The 13,908-nt window shown below is 34.2% G+C and overlaps 1 protein-coding gene across 1 annotated transcript in view; it reads left to right on the top strand.

Annotated features, from left to right (window-relative positions):
• LOC117317403 (titin-like) overlaps positions 1 to 13,908 on the top strand; it is a 197,260-nt gene continuing 183,352 nt past the window's right edge. Inside the window, 2 exon segments of the mRNA XM_033872214.1 lie at positions 1 to 118; positions 7,216 to 7,294. The gene's annotated coding sequence lies outside the window, so the exon portion shown is untranslated.

A 13,908-nucleotide genomic window follows, 5' to 3' on the forward strand; every position in this document is an offset into this window, starting at 1 on the left:
GTGACAGGGAAAAGTTTTGCATTAGTTCTAAGTATACCAACAAGTATTCCCACAAACTTTACACCTGTAAAACGTGCATATGGATTTAATACTCGATGGATAACGTGTTTTCATATCGGTAAGTTGTGCACATATGTTTATGTCTTCAGGCCTTGACGTTTTCCAGCGAAGGGACGGGTGGGAATCACAAACCTGCTGTAAGTAGGCCAAATTTTCGTCAATGAACCGACATTTAAGATTTTGTAAAACATACATGCAGACAAAACTTCATTAACCACACTGTGTCTTATTTATATCCAAAATTATCAAGAAACCGATTTATTGTAAAATATGATACATGCACTATGGAATTTGTCAAAATATTTCTCAGGACACTCATACCTGCAGGATTATTGTAGTATAGTCCGTTTCAGGAAAGTCCTATACCGTATACAGGTGTGCTATGTATTGGTATAGGATTATAGTAAAACTGGTTGTTTATCCCTCGGGCTCGGGTCAATTATTCACTCTAATAATCTCATTAAAACACAAAAAATATGTTCAGTAGATATAAAAACCTTTTGCCGATCAATCTATTGACAAACTCAATGTTAATTCACATCATGTAATAATAAAGACATGATCAAAGTGGTAATCCTTTGCATGGAGACTCTGAGAAGTACAGAAATTTTATTTATAGTTCTGTGAAATTATAAATAGCATAAATCTAAAACATTTAGTGGTACGAGCCCAACAATTAGAACATAGAACATCCCTTATAATTACCTTAATTAAGGTGGGTCAATATGAATAAACCAATTAGGGGCTTGGTTTCAGGATTTTTAGCAATATATGACACCAATTATAATAAGAACAACACTTTAAATTCAGTAATTATGCACATTCTAAGATTAATGTAGATACCAATTAATTTATGTAAAATTTCAGAACGTCTATATATTTTTATAATATTAAATTAATTACCAAATTTTCATTGTATTGCTAACCTGATGTCATATACTTCCAAAACTGACCCCCTGTGGTAGTAACTTGTTCTTGTACAAGTTGTGTAGTATTTTGTTTTAATCATGAGAAAATAGAAAAAAAACTAACAACAACACTGTTTTTCATGATGTACTTCGAGATAGCTATTTTGGTATTAATTGTCACCATGCAGAGTTGACCTAGAAAGTCTAGCTAATGTATCTATGTAATTTGGCCAATTAAGAACCATAACAAATTGTCAAGACTTTTTTCGGCATAGCCGTTTAATATTCTTTGGGCCCCTGAAATGACGCGACAGGTGGCGTTACTGGTCAAGATGAAGTATGTGATTGGTCAATGTAGCGGTAAATGCAAAATGCAGACATGCAGTTAAAGACGAAACAAAATTAAGATTGAATGCAAGCTGAATAAATAAGTTGATGTATCTATTCAAATGACACATTAATAAAATCATATTCCTGATTCAAATACAGTCTTATTATCAGCAAAAATTATTCAAACTGATATAATTTTGTTATCCGTGCTGAAACTGCGCATTTATTAATTAGTTCCTTAATTTATTTCACCAGCAGTTTTACATTATAACCACCAGCATTAAAGCTATGCTGTTTATCTTTTTTAAAGATACTTCTTGTTGATACATATATTTATAATCTCTTTATACAAATCAGGTCATATACAATATGTTTCATGTAGGATTGTACATTCTCTGAACTGAAAGTAAAAACCTTGTATTGTATATTGAGTGCATACTCTTTTCGGTTACCTTGAATGCATACAAAACTCTTTGGATGACCCAACTGGCTTAGAGGCAACAAGTGTTCTTCATGAAAAATGTTCTCAGAGAATTAATTTGTCTATATGGAACAAAAGCAGTAAATTTATATACCCTAGTACTTTTTGAAACTGTTTAAAATACAATCAAAATGGTCATCAGATGTATTGAGCAATGTATGATTGGTTATTTAAAAACTATATGTCATTGTATAATTTACACAACTGTTTATGGAATTGATAAAAAGAAGACATATTTTCATCTAAGCACAACAATCAAAAAAAGGTCAATTTTGAATATTTTTTATAGTATATTTTCCTGAGAGGAAATATTAAATGATCGATTAATGGAATGAGCAAAATCAGCATATTTTGAGCTGTTATAATATTATCATAATGGATTTTGGGTGTAAGACTTGTGTAGGGTACATGTATACACCGATGTGGAGACATTCCGGGGTAATTACCGCTTACAATTATCGTGTATAAAGGTTGTCGCCCACAGCAGTCTCACAATAACGCTTGCCTGACCGTGAATTCGTAAAGCCAACATGATCACCGCCAGACAATAACGAGGAATTCCATTGATTGGTACAACAGATCCTCAGTGGAGTGTTGAAAAATTTGTCGTATCTTGGTAGGAGTGACATCGGGTCGTAATGTTATCCCTTGGGCAGTTCATTCTTTTTATCAATCATAAGTGATCATATACCTTTTCAACCAAACCAGAGATATTTAGACATTAAACCAGTGAACAAATCCTTGAGAGCTAAAATGTTCATTTCAAATTGGCTTTTGATTGGGTCGAGTGTTTTAAAAGTTGTTAATATATGGAAAAATAAACATAAGTTAACTTTAAGGACAAAGAAAAATATATTTCTTAAAAAATCAGATTTGTTAAGTTTTAGAAATGGTGCGCTGTTTTACCATAGCTATCCACAAATAAGCCCCAGTCCACAAATAAGCTGCAGTCCACACGTAAAATCATCAATTTTAAAACATTAAGCTAAAATGGTTTACAAATAAGCCCTCCCCAAACTTCAATGCTATACTTTTATACCTTATTTGAGGATGGTATACACTAGGGGATTAGGGGCTTATTTAGGATAGATACGGTTGTTAGATATGTATGTAAGATCATGACTCATAAAGGTTAGTTGGATAAAACAGCTGAATTTTACAACTGAAACAGAAAGTCAATATTGTATTATTGATTTACATTGAATTAAAAAAAGAACTTTGAGAAAAAGATGTCTGGTTTTCTTCCATCCTTTTCCAATTATTATGTATATAAATTTTCTGAATTTACAAATAAAATCATAAAATATGACACATCCATGTAAATATAAAAGACGGCTAATCTCAATTTACATCTATCCTTTCCTTTAACCAGTGAAATAAAGTAAACCTTCAGAAACAGCTAGGGTTTTAATTTATAAAGTACTGACCTAGCGATAAACACGGTAAAATGCATCTTCAAGCAGCATCAAAGTGAAGGTGACTTTGGACAAGGTCACGGAATTCATTATTTCACCTGTACAGGTAAATGGTAGGGTAAGATATGGGGGAGGAAGTTGAATCAGAAGGTTAAGGTAAAATATTCATATATGTATTAGATTACACTATAAACGCTAGCTTCTTACCAATTTGATTTAAAGTCTTACTGAATACACACTTACATAGGATTGTGGTGGAAATGCAAATGTCCTGATCAGGCTCAAGAGGGTTCCTGTGGTAATTGAAATATCATGTTTTGTAAACTCGAATTATCAATAAATATTTTTTTTTTAGTGTAATATACAGTACCATTTAAAATATTAGACAAAACTGACTGGCCTGATATAGCTATACTGTACATTATGACATCGTGGATACTGGGTATTTTCTGTCATAATTTCAACATTTGAATTAAATATATTGTGGTAATTTAAATCTTGTCGTCCTATTTATACAAACCATTACATGTAAGATGTTGAGATTTTTTTCACAAAAAAAAAAGCCAGAACATCAGCAACACATGTGCTTAATCAATTTTATTAGGATCGATATGTTTAAGACAAAAATGAAAAGTGTAATCATGATACAATCGTTACATAAAAAACAGGAGAATTCCCTAAGGTATGTATATACATCCCTTTTAGTTTAATGTTAGTATTGTAGCAGTCTCTGTACACTTGTATATGGTTATGAAGTTATATATAAATTCATTCCACAACAACATATATACACATATTTCTCGTGATTATTTCATTGAGCAGCTGCTGTGTTCACTCCGTCAATGCTTTAATGACATTTCCTACTCATAAAAGATGTATGTCCATGTGTCGTTACATATCTTTTACAAATGTATCGAAGGATGTGGTTAAAAATGTATAGGTTCTAATGGAGAACCCTGGAAAAAAGTATAGGTCTTAATGGAGAACACTGGAAATAAAAAGTATAGGTCTTAATGGAGAACACTGGAAATAAAAAGTATAGGTCTTAATGGAGAACACTGGAAATAAAAAGTATAGGTCTTAATGGAGAACCCTGGAAATAAAAAGTATAGGTCTTAATGGAGAACCCTGGAAATAAAAAGTATAGGTCTTAATGGAGAACCCTGGAAATAAAAAGTATAGGTCTAAATGGAGAACCCTGGAAATGAAATATATAGGTCTTGATGGAGAACCCTGGAAAAATGTATAGGTCTTAATGGAGAATCCTGGAAATAAAAAGTATAGGTCTTAATGGAGAACCCTGGAAATAAAAAGTATAGGTCTTAATGGAGAACCCTGGAAATAAAAAGTATAGGTCTTAATGGAGAACCCTGGAAATAAAAAGTATAGGTCTTAATGGAGAACCCTGGAAATGAAATATATAGGTCTTGATGGAGAACCCTGGAAAAATGTATAGGTCTTAATGGAGAACCCTGGAAATAAAAAGTATAGGTCTTATATATGGAGAACCCCGGAAATAAGATGTGTAGGTCTTAATGGAGAATCCTGGAAATCAAATATATAGGTCTTAATAGAGAACCTTGGAAGTGAAATATATAGGTCTTAATGGAAAAACCTGGAAATAAAAAGTATAGGTCTAAATGGAGAACCCTGGAAATGAAATATATAGGTCTTGATGGAGAACCCTGGAAAAATGTATAGGTCTTAATGGAGAACCCTGGAAATAAAAAGTATAGGTCTTAATGGAGAACCCTGGAAATAAAAAGTATAGGTCTTAATGGAGAACCCCGGAAATAAGATGTGTAGGTCTTAATGGAGAACCCTGGAAATAAGATGTGTAGGTCTTAATGGAGAATCCTGGAAATCAAATATATAGGTCTTAATGGAAAAACCTGGAAATAAAAAGTATAGGTCTAAATGGAGAACCCTGGAAATGAAATATATAGGTCTTGATGGAGAACACTGGATAAAATTATTACTTAACTTTTAAAGAGGAGGTGTTTAAATCATTGGGGGATACATTTTATTATAAAAAACCAAAGAGATCTGGGCATACAGTGCAAGAAGTATGATAACTACTTTGTTCTACTTTTTAATATTTAAAAGGCTATTAAATTCTGTTGATCTGTTTACCATGTTATGTAGACATGTGGGATGCTGATTCATGCACTCACTATAACACTTGTGTAATCTTTTACCAATTAAAACAGAATTGTAAAAAAGACATGTTAAGTAAAGGTCGGCTCGAGTCCCAGGTTCTGAATATGTACAGTAAATTTATCTATGCTATATGGTGTACAGTGAAATGTAAGGGAAGACCAATTGTTATCAATTGAGGGGAAAATTATTTGGTTAAAGTTGAGCCATGTGGTTTATAATAAAGGATGAGACATAAAGATGTCGGGAGGGACTAGACCATGGTGGTCCAGCCACTAGCACTTGTAACACAATCTAACAGCACTGTGGGTATGTATATCTGGGGCTTGTCTAGAAACAAGATTCATCCTGTGTCAAATTCAGGAAAGAACACTTTTCTTAAAAAGGTAGGTTTTGTTTTTTCTTAATTTATATCTCAAATATGATTTTTCAGTTTTCTTCCTGATGAAATTTATCTGTACAATCTTTGACTGAAGATTGAGTTTTAATTTCAATGTTGCAATTTAATGTGATACATAATTTGATGGCGATGATCCCCACAATACATATTCAGTGAGGATGGTTTGGGGGGGGGGGGGGGGGGGGGGGGGGGGGGTAGCGTTTCGTTTTTTAATACATTTGTATAAGATCCTATGTTCACCTTTTGCCAGCACTCTAGAATCTTAATTTTTAAATAAAATTTTTATCAAGCTTCATACAATGGTCATGTTTGAGAAATACCTCGCACAAGTTTTATTTTCACGTTTTATTGCACCAGAGGCAAGGTTTTATTGTTGTCATTGGTATTGTTATGCTGCAAGATATGTTTTGATTTTAATGTGTTTTTAAAGTATAAAATTGAAATTTATGTAAGAATTTGTGTTACACGTTTCGTTGACTAGTACAGTAAGCTGTATGTGTAATGCAAATCCTTGTATAAACCTGAATAAAATGTTCATAAAAAAATTGAAATGTTCTGTCCCTGTGTCAATTTTAGATTATAATATTAATGTATGTTATAAATTGACAGATACATTTTTCATATGTTGATATATATATGTCATATATAGACGGACATATTTGAAAAAGAGTTTATTGGACTCTGAATGAAGAGCTTATTATTATCATTCCAATGGGGAAACATCCTACTAATAACTAGAGTATTGATCGGATTCATGATTATCGAGTATCATCGCTAATGGAATGTATTCAATGTAAATATACCTGCATTGTTAACTTGGGACAGGTAAAATAGCTGTATTATACATGAGTTATTGAGATGATTTCAACATTATAGAATTATAATCATCTTCTTTTAAAAGTTGTGTAGTTGCTGTATGTTCATGTGAAAATGTATGAGACATTTCTGATGTATGAATCCTATATACTGTATGTACTGTATATATTACATATAGGCATTATATACGGTATATGATCTTCGTAATTATCGCTTCTTTTAGGTAGAGTGATATAAGCTCAAGCATCATTAGCTTAACTTTGAAAATGTTAAAATGATTAAAACAAAAATTTGTATTTTAGAATTACTTAGATGTTTAAGTGTCAGTTTCGTAGAGTTGTTATAAACCCTTTTTAATCTATTGATGAATTTCTGATTAATCTGAATATTTCATAAGTTATCCTGGTCAAGATTGATTTGCATAATATTGAAATGATTAAGTTGTTAAAATAGATATTGTACGAATGCACGGCGAAACTCAAGCTCTAGCACTCTAACAATATCTATTTAAGTATGGAATGCATTACTGACATCGGCAATCTGATGTACATGCAGACAGGCTTAAACGTTTTATGTTTGTATTCAAGTGTGCGTACAAACTCGTTAGCAAAGAAGGCAGACTGTAAGATTCTCTTTCATAATTTACAGGTAACAACAGGTGAAAAATCAATGAAAGGTATTGATCATAGACAGTGACCTGGATGGAGTGATTAACTAAAAAGTCCAGGTACGTACACACATCTACCAACTTGGTAGTACTGAAACGGATTATTTCCAGGGGACATGCCTATTTTGGTGTTTACACATTTTAAGATATTCATAATTTTATTATTTTTGATGCTAAACTTTCAGAATAAATTCTAAAATATTGTTTTTTATCTATATTTATGAAAAAAACATTTAGAAAAATTACCAACAATGCAGTAATGAGTGTGTACAAACGGTGAGCCCAGCACGGAATTCATTCGATGGTCGGATTTATTGGAGAGCTAAATTAATTTATTGACATGTTTTGGCTATAGGGTAGCGGTCATTAGAATGTTTCTGAATCTCTGTGGTGGGATCACCGTTTTTACGTGTTTCCTGCATATGAATCCACGGCAGATTTGTCTAGGTTGCTACAGTCTCCACCCCATGTATAAAACAATGTATTAGTAAGGGACAGCAATCGGGACAATTTCTGATAATGACATATGAATGTTTATCAACTTTAGCCTTAAGCTTGTGGCTCATAGATATCACAGCATAATACTTATAAATAAACATCTACCAAATATACAATATCAAAAGTGTTGAAGATTTTTGTTCACGATTTATAGATTCCATTCAAAATATTTTATTGTTATACATATTAACAGAACATTTACATAACAATGTCAGTTTGTATTTCTCAGGAAACTTATATATACATGTATAATTATAAATCGGTGGTCTGTACATGTGCTATCGTGAGGTAGTCACAAACTACTACAAGGAGACCCTGCCTCAAAATGACCCTGGCTGTTCATGGGACGATAAACCCAGCAATTAAACAAATTTCCTGGCTGATGGGTATAAGTGGTGGATGACTAATTTGTGGGAAGGGAGTTTATTTAAGATAAAATATGGCAGGTATTTTGCCACATTTTTATGAAAATTTGGGTATGTAGTTAAAACTGTGTTTAGACTTAAGCTTTACATCTACAATACCTGTAAAATATGTAATTAAATTAAATGTGTTAAACATTCTGTGCAGATGTTTTATTTACCTGTGTGCACACCCCCAGGTACTATAAGTATATATTTACCTGTACATTTTACCTGTGTGTGACCAGGCGTGATGGACCTACCTAGTTGATTGCTAGATGTGTTTCATTGATCTTGATAACTGACCAGTGGTCAGATGAGGTTAAGGAGTTTCCAGTTGCAGATGTATATTCACCTGTGTACTGAACTGTCCTTATCAGGTTACATTTACCTGAGCTGACCAGGTCAGTCTTCTGAAGAAGAAGGGGGATCACGGCTCTAAATTACTTAGTGGTAGCTTAATATCATAGCGTTTGATGCCTCCCTGGGGGTTGGGGGATGATGGATATCCTCTTTGTATCACTTTTATCACTGTTCACCTTGCAGTGATGTAATGTACATGTTATTCTAGACAGCTACTCTTCTTGGAATAGGTCTGTATATCTTCAGTTGAATATAAGATTGTGACAAACTTAAGTACAGAATTGAACTGCCTCAGACCCTCTCGTGAATTTAGATTGTAGCACTATTACCTGTATCAGAATGTGCAAGCACTTGTGGTCTGCTTGCTAGGAAGTGTATTTAACAATTGGATATGACACTCATAAATCATCTTGTTGACTTACAACTAAGACAGGTAGATCTCACCTGTAATTCTCAAGTGTGATATGTTCAAACAGGTAAAAATTACCTGTATAAGGCCAGCAGTGACAAGATAGTGTTTAATATCATGTGCTAGTTAGTGGTATCTTATCACTAGAAGTTCAAAATACAAGTGGCTTCTTACACGATAAAAGCTCCAGGTACTCACGTGTTTTAATATTTGAAAACTATGCGTGTGGACTGGCCACAGGTCCCTAATATTTTCCCCCTAACCGCAGAAATTTGAAGTAATGTGACCCAATTTAAGGACTTGTTATAAATTAATTAACCTGTTGTTGGTAGACCAGTCGTGTGACCTGATTTTAGGACTGGAATTAGCCTGTTGTTGTTTTACCAGTCATGTGACCCGATTTTAGGACTGGTTAGCCTGTTGTTGTTTTACCAGTCTTGTGACCTGATTAATGACTGATTAGCCTGTTGTTGGTATACCAGTCATGTGACCTGATTTAAGGACTGGTTAGTATATAGCCTGTTGTTGGTATACCAGTCATGTGACCTGATTTTATGACTGATTAGCCTGTTGTCAGTATGTATATACCTGCAATGTGAACTGATGTCTCCATGTTATGTGATATTTCAGTGTGATGACACTATAAATATCAAGAACCCGGAGTTATCGGTGGACACGTGCTGCCTTCAATGCTCTTTGTATGACCTAATTTTGATTAACTGTTACATGGATTTAAACGTTAACCCTTATCAAAGTCCTCCTGATAAAATGGTTTAATGCTATTTTACTGGACAGAATGATATTGTAAAGGACAAGTACATCATATAAATTACTTTTTTTTGAAATTTTTGAATTTTTATTGCCCAGACATTTAAACATATAGATGACTGCCAGGGTTGGTACCCTTATTTTAGCATCTTTAGTTTACAAATACGTCCTTATGCAAGAGGGCTCACATTCTATGTGCACATACATTCATTTGTGTGTTTGTTTGTTTGTTCTTTCATTTTTTTGTTCTTTCTATATATATAAGTTTCACATGAATTACTTAAGGCAGACAGGTTTCACAGAAATCAAGCCAAAATAAACTTACCATTTAAAGAATATCTTGTCATAAACCAACCCTAAGCTGTACAATCTAGATTTAAGTATTTTTTACAACATTATATACAACTTATTTCTCGTTGTTTTGTAAGCGACCAATGATATGTTGTACTATAATTACATAGGAAGAGATCGTATGTTTGACTCCTTTTTGATTTTGTTGATCATAAACTTATATTCTCATCATTCCAACATGATAAATGGTATGTAGCCTGGACATTTCCGGAAGAATGCTTTATGTGGCCCAGTTTCATCAATATTCTGTAATTTAAAGAAAGTTCCTAAGCTATTTCATCATAAAATTTTCTCTTTATATCCAATAATACCTTCCTGTCAAATTTTATTATTTAAAAAAAAAATCGAAATAACATGTACCGGTATATAAATATGTAGTGAAAAAATAGGGTGAATGGAAGTTTTAAAAAAAGAAGAAATTTTTTATTTGAAAAAAAAATTGTACCTTCAAAACATTCATTGAGAAGAAATCAAGGTTTCTTGGAGTGTTTAATTATTCTTATTTTGAATAAAAAAACAAATTTGCAGCAGCTTCTAAGGGAACTTTGTGGAAGGGGTCTATATATATAAAGATCATTGGAGGGGGAAGGTTATCTGTGGAATGTACTGTAATGGCACTATCAGGTGTAAACAAGGAGGTTGTATGTAGATATGACGTACCCCAGCAGAAAATGTACTGTGTAAATAAGGCAGTGTGGCTCCTTTGGATGCTCAAGGAGGTGTACTTAGGATGAAGTGCCCAGTCATGAGTTTACAGATATGATAAGGTCAAGGGAGAAATGAAAGTCCAGGCCTGAATTGTCTGGGTTTGGGAGTTTACCAACGCCAAGTCTGATCTGTCTGAGTTTGGGAGTTTACCAACGCCAAGTCTGAACTGTCTGGGTTTGGGAATTTACCAACGCCAAGTCTGAACTGTCTGGGTTTGGGAGTTTACCAACGCCAAGTCTGATCTGTCTGGGTTTGGGAGTTTACCAATGCCAAGTCTGGTCTGTCTGGGTTTGGGAGTTTACCAACGCCAAGTCTGATTTGTCAGGGTTTGGGAGTTTACCAACACCAAGTCTGATCTGTCAGGGTTTGGGAGTTTACCAACGCCAAGTCTGATCTGTCTGGGTTTGGGAGTTTACCAATGCCAAGTCTGATCTGTCAGGGTTTGGGAGTTTACCAACGCCAAGTCTGAACTGTCTGGATTTGGGAGTTTACCAATGCCAAGTCTGAACTGTCTGGGTTTGGGAGTTTACCAATGCCAAGTCTGAACTGTCTGGGTTTGGAAGTTTACCAACGCCAAGTCTGAACTGTCTGGGTTTGGGAGTTTACCAATGCCAAGTCTGAACTGTCTGGGTTTGGGAGTTTACCAACGCCAAGTCTGAACTGTCTGGGTTTGGGAGTTTACCAATGCCAAGTCTGAACTGTCTGGGTTTGGGAGTTTACCAACGCCAAGTCTGAACTGTCTGGGTTTGGGAGTTTACCAACGCCAAGTCTGAACTGTCTGGGTTTGGGAGTTTACCTACACCAAGTCTGATCCATCAGGGTTTGGGAGTTTACCAACGCCAAGTCTGATCTGTCTTGTTTTGGGAGTTTACCAACGCCAAGTCTGAACTGTCTGGGTTTGGGAGTTTACCAACGCCAAGTCTGATCTGTCTTAGTTTGGGAGTTTACCAACACCAAGTCGGAACTGTCTGGGTTTGGGAGTTTACCAATGCCAAGTCTGATCTGTCTGGGTTTAGGAGTTTACCAATGCCAAGTCTGAACTGTCTGGGTTTGGGAGTTTACCAATGCCAAGTCTGGTCTGTCTGGGTTTGGGAGTTTAACAATTAAATGCCAAGTCTGATCTGTCTGGGTTTGGGAGTTTACCAACGCCAAGTCTGAACTGTCTGGGTTTGGGAGTTTACCAATGCCAAGTCTGAACTGTCTGGATTTGTGAGTTTACTATGTGACTGGAAGCTCTAGGTCTGATCTATCAGGGTTTGTGAGTTTACTATGTGACTGGAAAGTTCAGGTCTGATCTGTCATGGGTTGGAATGCATACATACCTTGCTCACCAGGTTGATAGAAAAGACATGGTTTAATGCCTTGGAGATTTTAATCAAATAAATTATAATAAAATAGAGCTCTATTGAAATTTAGATTTGAATTCAAACTTGGTTGGTTTAATAATTGATTGAAATTTATTAAGATATTGTGTATGTAATATATTTGTGCCAGCAGGTTTATAAGAAATATTTAACTTCTGGTATTTGAAAGATGTACATATATATAGTTTTGATTATTTCTGTAATATCAAATATGTTTTTTTTTTTTATTAATATGAAACAAAAGTGTTTCAGACTGGTATAATGAACAAGCATAGATGCTGTACCTGTACAGAACACATTTAGACAATTTAACTACAGGATTAAGCCTAGGGTCTCTAGTGATCTGGGGGTTGGATGGTTGGGTTAGATATTTCATTCTAGATCACATTAATGTGTCAAACCCTTGTAGGTAAAGCAAGTTATTTCATCAAAAAAAAAAAAAATAAGATGAGTGTATAAATCCAAGGGTTTACAGTTTTTACCTTCTCGACAAGGTAAAAACTGTAAACCCTTGGATTTGAGACTTAAAATGAACATCAAGTTCTATATACATGTATACATGTACAGTTTGTACTTTGTAAACTTCATTTATTTTGCAACAATTGCGAAGTTATATCAACGTATATGAACCACTCTTGTTGAGGTGGATTCATAGGAGGAATCTTATGGTTTGTACTCAAGGTAAGTATTAACTGCCTGTGTGGGTTTGGAACAGGTGGAATCTTGAAGCGTATCAAGTCAAGACTTCTTCATAACATCGTTCTGTTGTGTTCTTCGGTTGTTCCTACTGTATTTCGATCGTAAGTTTGGTTCCCACACATTTGTCTTGTTTGGTTTTCTGTTGCTGTCAAATTTAGACAGTAATTAATGTATTGGTTTTAAATCTGAACAAAAAACAAAATTGTCAATTGTGCAGGAAGACACTTTCCCAGACTGCCGAATCATATACTTCATCATATACTTCATGTATAAACACGGATCATTTTGAAGATATAAATGCTATATGTCCTTGCTGCTAAAAAATCAGGGAATGTTGAGTGTTCTGTGGTAGTTGATGAATGCCTACCTGTCTGTAAAGTAATATGGTTTACCCGTCTTCTTGGTGTACAATATACACACATACTTACCTTGAACCTAAACACCTGTATATTGATCACATGGGCTATTGTTGATATACAGGTGAAGAAGTCTTACCTGTCGAAAAAAATGTCAATAATTACAAAATTGCAATTTGTAAGGAGTGGCATGGTGTCAATATGATTTTAACAATTGTTAGGTTAAATGTCTGGATAGATGTTAGGGGAATTAGTCAATAGAATTATGGTAATCGACAATCCTTCACAGGTATATGTATATTCTAATGATTTTTTTAATTGGACAGACCTGTCTTGATTACACAGAATATGACATATTATTGTCATGAGGTAGGCCTAATGATAGAGTAACTCCCTCCCTCACTTTTAGAGAAATGAAGTTAGGAAGACAATCACTCATGGCTTTTGTTTTCTGATTTTAAAATAAGTTCAAATGCTACTTTGAGATTATTTGTGAGTTTGGATGTGCGTTTTGCAGATTTATATTGTACGCACTACGGGGTACATAATTTCTGTGTTTCCTTTAACTTTGAACAATTATTTAAAAGACCTATATATGCTGTAGCAAGATTTATTGTTGAAAAAACAGCTTAAAGCCTTAAGGCCAGAAATATGTTAGATACTAGAGATATATATGAATTGTCATAAAACATATGATACATTTTGACAGCAAGCTGTGGTTAAACATTTGATGGTATTATATATATTTGATCTACAG

The sequence above is a fragment of the Pecten maximus genome, chromosome 19, assembly GCF_902652985.1.
Source record: "Pecten maximus chromosome 19, xPecMax1.1, whole genome shotgun sequence".
NCBI lineage: Eukaryota > Metazoa > Mollusca > Bivalvia > Pectinida > Pectinidae > Pecten > Pecten maximus.